The sequence below is a fragment of the Mesocricetus auratus genome, unplaced genomic scaffold (assembly GCF_017639785.1).
Source record: "Mesocricetus auratus isolate SY011 unplaced genomic scaffold, BCM_Maur_2.0 Super-Scaffold_100026, whole genome shotgun sequence".
Classification (NCBI taxonomy): Eukaryota; Metazoa; Chordata; class Mammalia; order Rodentia; family Cricetidae; genus Mesocricetus; species Mesocricetus auratus.
In genome coordinates, this window is record NW_024429207.1 from 8,678,230 (window position 1) to 8,685,071 (window position 6,842).

Sequence of the window (6,842 nt, forward strand, 5' to 3'; positions counted from 1 at the left end):
TAAATGCTCCGTGAAGCAATCCCATGCCTCACCTAATGCATGTTTCTCAGGGGTCTTTTGTTACTCCTGAGCATATTGAATTATCCTTCCAATTACCTTGGCAACTAAAACAAGGACCCCTCATATGCTGATGACTTTTAGATGATTGCACTAGCTGCCAGAAACGGATGATAATTAAAGTATTTTAATTATTAAGCAGGGTTGAGAAGTGTTTATTTTTTTCAATAAACCTTGTATCTTAATCACAGAGCGATCCAATTACTAGCCGAATTCTTTTTCTATGTTTGATCAGCAGTTTGGAGCTTTTTGTCTCTAAGGCTGGTAGATAATTACAGAAATTGCAACACCCTTGAAGACACATGGCCCCCATCCTTCCCCTCCTGCGTTCTTAGTTATGAATGTAGCAGAATGTGATGACTGAAAGCCGCAGTATTAACTAGCTTACCTTGAGAACAATAGCAACATTAACAAAGGGGCTGTCCTAATAAAGGGTCTGTGCGCAGCCCACTTAAGCAATGGAAAGTGTCCCTTTATTCTGCCTAGCACTAGCTCAGCCAGAGGTTAACCATTTTAAAAGCAGGCATTAGCCGGAGAAGAAACAAAGCATTACTAGAAAGCAGACAGCCTCCCCAGCACCAGCCTTCCTGGTTCTTTCTTAAAAATCATCGGGGCTCAACGTAAAAGAACCAATACCTTCAAGTGAGAACATTCCAGCACAGGAGCGTTGTCTTGGTGGCTGCTGTGCAGAATGAGTTGCTTGGGCATCTATCCCTCTCTTCTTAGACACGGGGCGGCTCGGTGGCTACAGCCAACATAAGAAGCCTTTTGCAACATATACGCGCTGTTCATCTGCAACTGAAGGAGACTAAGCAGCTGGGCTTGGTACTGCTTGCCTGCAGGCATTGGATCTTTAGACCCTCTTCATCTGATTGGCTGCTTCCTAGTCTCACCGCACTCCTCTGCCTTAACCTTTGGCTATGCTCAATATATTTCCCCTAGGGATAAACACAGAGAATTGCCCATTAGGGAATCTGTGCCAGGTTAAATTGAGCTGGTTTAAAGAACCCGTGACACAATTCTCTATGGTTGTGTTTACGCTTAATTGTCCAGTCTTCTATGTAATCTACCTACTGAGGGGAGGTGGATATAATTTAACAGGAGTGGTTTTATGTTTCCTCCCTGAAAATGCCATGAGTCTTACACCTGCATAACACACACCGAAGTGATCAGGTGGCTCTTTGCAGCACAGCTTGTCTGGATAATCAACCTTAAATCCAAACAGATGGAGATGACAGAAAATATCAAGAAGGTTATTAAAAAATGCCAAGAGATGCAGTTGGATAACTCTACAGAAGCTATCTCAGGAAACTGTTGTGAGTTATTTACACAAAATGTCTTTACAATATTTATGATTTATTTTGCACAGGACTGATTAAAAACATGAAAATGAATGCCAAGTCTTTATTAACATATAGAGAAAACATAACAGAAAAACATCTTTGCTTTCTTAAAGTATTAAAACTGAGAAAAGAACCAAAAAGTATACCTTATCAGCTATGTATATATGTGTATATATATACATACATACATACACATATACATATAAGTATATATACATACATACACATATACATATATGTATATATACATACATATGTATATACAGTGGATACACACACACATATATATGTATATATATACATACAAGGTTTGGATTGGTCAAGAACTTCAGGTATTGAAAAATATTCATATATGTATACATATATATGTATTGTGTGTGTATACATGTGCGTGTATATGCACACGCATCAGATGAAAGGCTTTAGGATAGAGATAATTAATTGACCACACACATTTACCGTTCTTTCCCTCTCAAAACCCCACCAAAATGAGCACAAAGATTTTACTTGGAAAATCTTTATTCAGAAGGACAAAATAATAGAGAAAAATAGCAACCAAAGCCGGGCGGTGGTGGTGTACGCCTTTAATCCCAGTACTCGGGAGGCAGAGGCAGGTGAATTTCTGTGAGTTCAAGGCCAGGCTGGACCGACAGCCTCCAAAACAATACAGAGAAACCCTGTCTCGTAAAACCAAAAAACAAAAAAAACAAAAAAAAACAAAAACAAAAAAAAAAACAACCAAATTTAGAAAGGTAAGAAACAGATAGGCAGGTGGTTAGAGGATTCAGAGAGCACTGAATCTTCAGCCCGCAAGGGGCAACCAAGAAGCAATAACATTTACAGCTGCCAGTCTCCCTTCCCTACCCCATAAGCTTTGACTGATGGCACACTTGATCTATGAAGGTTGGGCTAAGCCACAATAGATGACACCCAGGTTTTCTGGCATACATATGTTATCCCAGCCTTCAAGATGCAGACTGGAGAGCCACATCTGAGGCCAGCATGGGCTGCCTAGTAAGTTCCACATTAGCTTAGGCTACATCGAGAGACCTTGTCTCCCAAGACAAAATACAAAAAACACACACATTCATGCACACACCTTGAGAACAGCAGGTGGTTTGACTGTATACCCCTTAAAGTAGAACATTGAAGCTTTATTCTCTGCAGAGATATGAAACAGAAGGTCTCTGAACACATATGAGTGAGGATAAAGGTACCAAACTGAATAAACATTGAAGATAATGGGAAATGGATGTGCATACAACTCCTAGGTCTTCCCTCCCCTATTCGGCACAAAAGAGACAGGGATCAAGATGTTCACTCTACAGAACGATGATTTGAAGAATATTTTCTGTGAAACATGACTTTCAATAGATAAGTACTGTAGACTGACTCTAGGGTCTTTAAACATGGTACACTTGCTAAATTGAACAGGCTGTCCTTAAACTTGTAACCTTTCTTTCTAAGCTGCTCGGGGTATAGGTCTGAAACACTAGGCCTGTCTCCAAAAGATAAGACTTGCAGGCTGTATTCCAGAACGTCTATTGCTTAATCCCACCTTAATAAGCTCTTAATGAATTTTCAGTGTCCCATTCTTACATATAAGATGATCAAATATCTAATATAAAAGAAGAGAAAGGAACAAAACAGAAATAAACAATCAAGTATGAGAAAAGAACAGTTCATATCCATCCTTAACACCCTTTAAGAAATGATATGTATAGGTAGTGTCTTAGCCTGTTTTCTCTTCCTAATACCACAGTACTAAGTTACTTCAAAAAGATAGAGACAGATTTATTGTTGCCCATATTTCTGTTATAAAACTTCCTGGTATTCTGGATACTATCATCCCAAAGGCAAAGGTGTGATTTTTTCAATGCTCCATATGCATGAAATGGCTGATATGAAAAGAATAAAGATGTCTCAGAGGATGTGATAATAGTAAAATGATGCACAGTGAAGGACCCTTGGAAGCATTTCATAGAATAGCACAAAAGATGAATAATTAGAAACTGACCCAAATTTAGTACCATAATTTGCCAAAAATAGAGTAAAGAAACACATTCAAAGTTGTATCAAGAAAGAACAGCAAGTCTGTGCTAAGAAAGAAATCATAATGTTTTGAAGTACAGGCTACCAACTAAATATTAGTTTAAGAATTCTATTTCCCTATACATTTGCAGTTGATATCATAAGAATCTTTAGTAATAAGAAAAATGTTTCCTATGAAAACAATTTTTCATGGTCTCAGCTTGCCTGGTCATGTATACAAGCCTCCTTCACCACAGCAGTTATATCGTATACATGAAGAAAAAAAAATGCTGGTGCCTGCCTGTAATCCCCATTACCCAGCAGACTAAATTAGAAAGACTCCTTGGTTCAAGGTCATCATGGGCTACATTATTTTGAGGCAGTCTGGGCTACACAGTGGGATCCTGTCATAACAGCAACAGTAATAACAACCAACAAACAACACTGAATATCTACAAGAAATACCGGAAATGTGAAAAGACCTTTAATAGTGGGATCTAAATATCAAGTTGGAGAAGTGGTCTTAAGAGCTTAATAAAATGTCAAAACAGAAAAATTAAAATATAAAACTAGAAATGTAGTCTTGGGATCCAACATAACAAGATACCAAGAGAGAGTGAAAAACAAACAAAACAAAAGGAATAAAATCATTGCAAAATAACTCAGCTGCTGTCTAGAATGGAATAGTGAAATGAATGTACATGATTGGTGATGTGAAGGCTCATAATTCAGGACTTTCAGAAAAGTTGGGGGCATAAATTTTGTCCTTTTTAAAAGCAACACTGTATATTGATATAAAGTATCAAATATTAAAATGGAACATTTTTCTTAATAGCAAGACTAAAAGCTGAAGGCAAAGTGAAAATGTCTTTAAAGCTCTGAGAGAAGTGACTGGTTGCTTAAATTCCTATACCCATCTAAACTATCTCTGAGTTCAAATGCAGTAGTTTTGGGGGTTTATGAAATGCCTTTAAATCTTTTATTACAATAATCTTTATTGTGAGTTTGTTTGAAAGTGTGCCCCGTAGACATCATACACACATGGTGGCCATGACAGATAGACAGAGACAGACAGAGACAGGGAGAAAGAATTTGAATATCCAGAAAAGTGGGATCCAACAAAATAAAAAAAGGTCAAGAAATCTCTTCTTAGAATGGTTTGGGGTAATATTTCAAAATATATACTATGTAACAGAAGTTGTGTGCAATCAGTCCATATTGGAACAAGACAAAACTTTCCAGAAGTTTCAGTCAGATAGAATCCGTATTTGGTATGTTGAGAAAAGGTTTGTATAATTGGGAGAGTACACTAAGATTATTAGCAGTAACTAAATGAATAGCTGAGTAACAAAGAGAAATGATTGGCTGAGAAAAGTTTCCATAAAGCACTTGTAATCCTCCTCGGTGTAGTTTCTCTACAGCTGTAGTAATGCGAATACTCACACAGGCAGAAGGTACACCAGTAAAAATTAAAAAAGGCAGCTTTCCTAATCTCCCTGGCAACCTCAGCCAGGGGTGGAGCTTTGTGCCACCGCTGCTCTTCCCTGATGGCATTTGGTCTGGCTTGAGCTTGTGCAGGTCTTCTGCACGTGGTTACAAATTGTGAGTTCGTGTGTGCGTCTGCCCTCCTTTATGGAAAACACTGTGTCCTGGAAGTTAACTCTGGCTGTTAGCAATCTTTCTGCCCCCTATTCTGAGCAAATCCCTGAGCCATGAATTCCTTATAGTTTGCTTTGGGGAGAGGACCTAATTTCCACAGCTTATCTTGAGAGAGAAGAGTTTTGTTATTTCTAACTCTCTTGGGAGGAGAATTGAGCCAGAAAGTCTGCCTCTGCCTCTGGGGTCTATTCTTTTTAGCTGTAAATACAGCCATGTGTCAGTCATCTGGGTACATACTTTAATATGAGGTGTTAGATAGTGTTTTGTGAATGTCATGATGTGAATACTTATAAATGGTATGCCCTACTACACATCTAGGCAATACGGGATAGCATGTTGTTGTACGGTACTGAGCCCTGGAGCTGATTGTAACATACCTGTAATTGTGTGTGTGTAAACATATGCAGCCACATGCAGATGATATAAAGAAGAAATAAAAATTGGTATGTCTGTATAGAACACTTACTTGGAAGGAAACACAAAGAACTAGACACCACTGCTGATGAGCCAGAGACAGAACTGTGGGTAGACCTTGGCACTGCCATCCACAGCTGTAGGTCCCATGAGCATTATAAGCACTTTGGCTGTGCAAACTTTTCTTTTGTCAGTAATAACTAATTTGTTGTAATTTTTACTTCATAAACTTTTAAAGTTGTTCAGCCTTTTAAGTTTCATAGTAATACTTAGCTTAAACTTCAAATGAATCATACAGCTACACCAAATACTTTCTCTTTTCCCTTCTCCTTACCTCCTTCCTCCCTCCCTTCCTCCTTTCCTTCCTTCCTTTCTTTTCATGCTTGGGATTGAAGCTAGAGCCTCAAGCATGATTTTAAAAGATGTTCTGCTATTGAACTATATCTCCCCTATGCTGTTTTTACTTTTTATTTGGGAACAGGGTCTCAGGAGACTGCTGGTGTTGACCTTGAATGATGTCTCTAAACCAAGCAGACATTGAACTTGCAATGTCTTGCCTCACCCTTCTACACAGCCGGGATTATAAGTCTGTATCTACATCCAAACCTACCTGTTTCCTCTGTTCATAACCTCGCTGTATAAGATTTCTGTTACGTTTTTACTGACTTTTTATTTTTTGTTAAAAGCTAAGACACACCTAAATATGCACTGGTCTAAGCCTACATGTGCTAGACACTGCTGTCTCTTCACTTGAAGGTCTCAAAGACAATGCACACATGGAGCCGTTATCCCTAGTGATGAGGATGCTTCTTCATGAACACCTCCAGAGGCTGTCTGAGGAGGCGTAACTTTTCAGAAATGTGTCCTTGGTAACTGACTTCATTTCTCTCCTTTCTTTTCTTTGCCATAGACTAGTTTGCAAGCAGAAAATAAAGCATGAACCTTCTCTATTGACAGGAAAGCTTTTTATGCTGAGGGTACATGTTTTAAACTTTTTAGAGGATATGTTGAGCCTTGGCTGAAGCATTTGCCGAGTTTTCTTGAGTGGTACTCTTTTCAGTTCTCCTGTCCCTTGCTTCTTCTCCATCTGTATATTCCCATAGTGTGCCAATCACCCTTCAGAGGTCAGCTCCTCTGAAGCATCACTGGGACCTACTTGGTAGCATCCTCATCCTCATCTACATTCGGAAGTTTTACATCTCAGCACAGTCTCATTGGTTTCTTTAACCTCCTTGAGCTTAGCGATCCACTGAAGTCATTGATGAACCTGCTGAACTTCTTATTCTAGACTCACTTCCTGTAATTTTTAGTGACATCACCCCAAGCCCAAGTCGGGAG

General features: G+C 38.8%; 1 protein-coding gene across 2 annotated transcripts in view; it reads right to left on the minus strand.

Annotated features, from left to right (window-relative positions):
- Positions 1 to 918, minus strand: part of Sorbs2 (sorbin and SH3 domain containing 2) — a 300,895-nt gene extending 299,977 nt beyond the window's left edge. For both annotated transcript variants that reach the window (XM_040731909.1, XM_040731910.1), the window contains exon 1: positions 694 to 918. The gene's annotated coding sequence lies outside the window, so the exon portion shown is untranslated. The remainder of the gene's footprint in view (positions 1 to 693) is intronic.
- Positions 919 to 6,842: the final 5,924 nt, after the last annotated feature.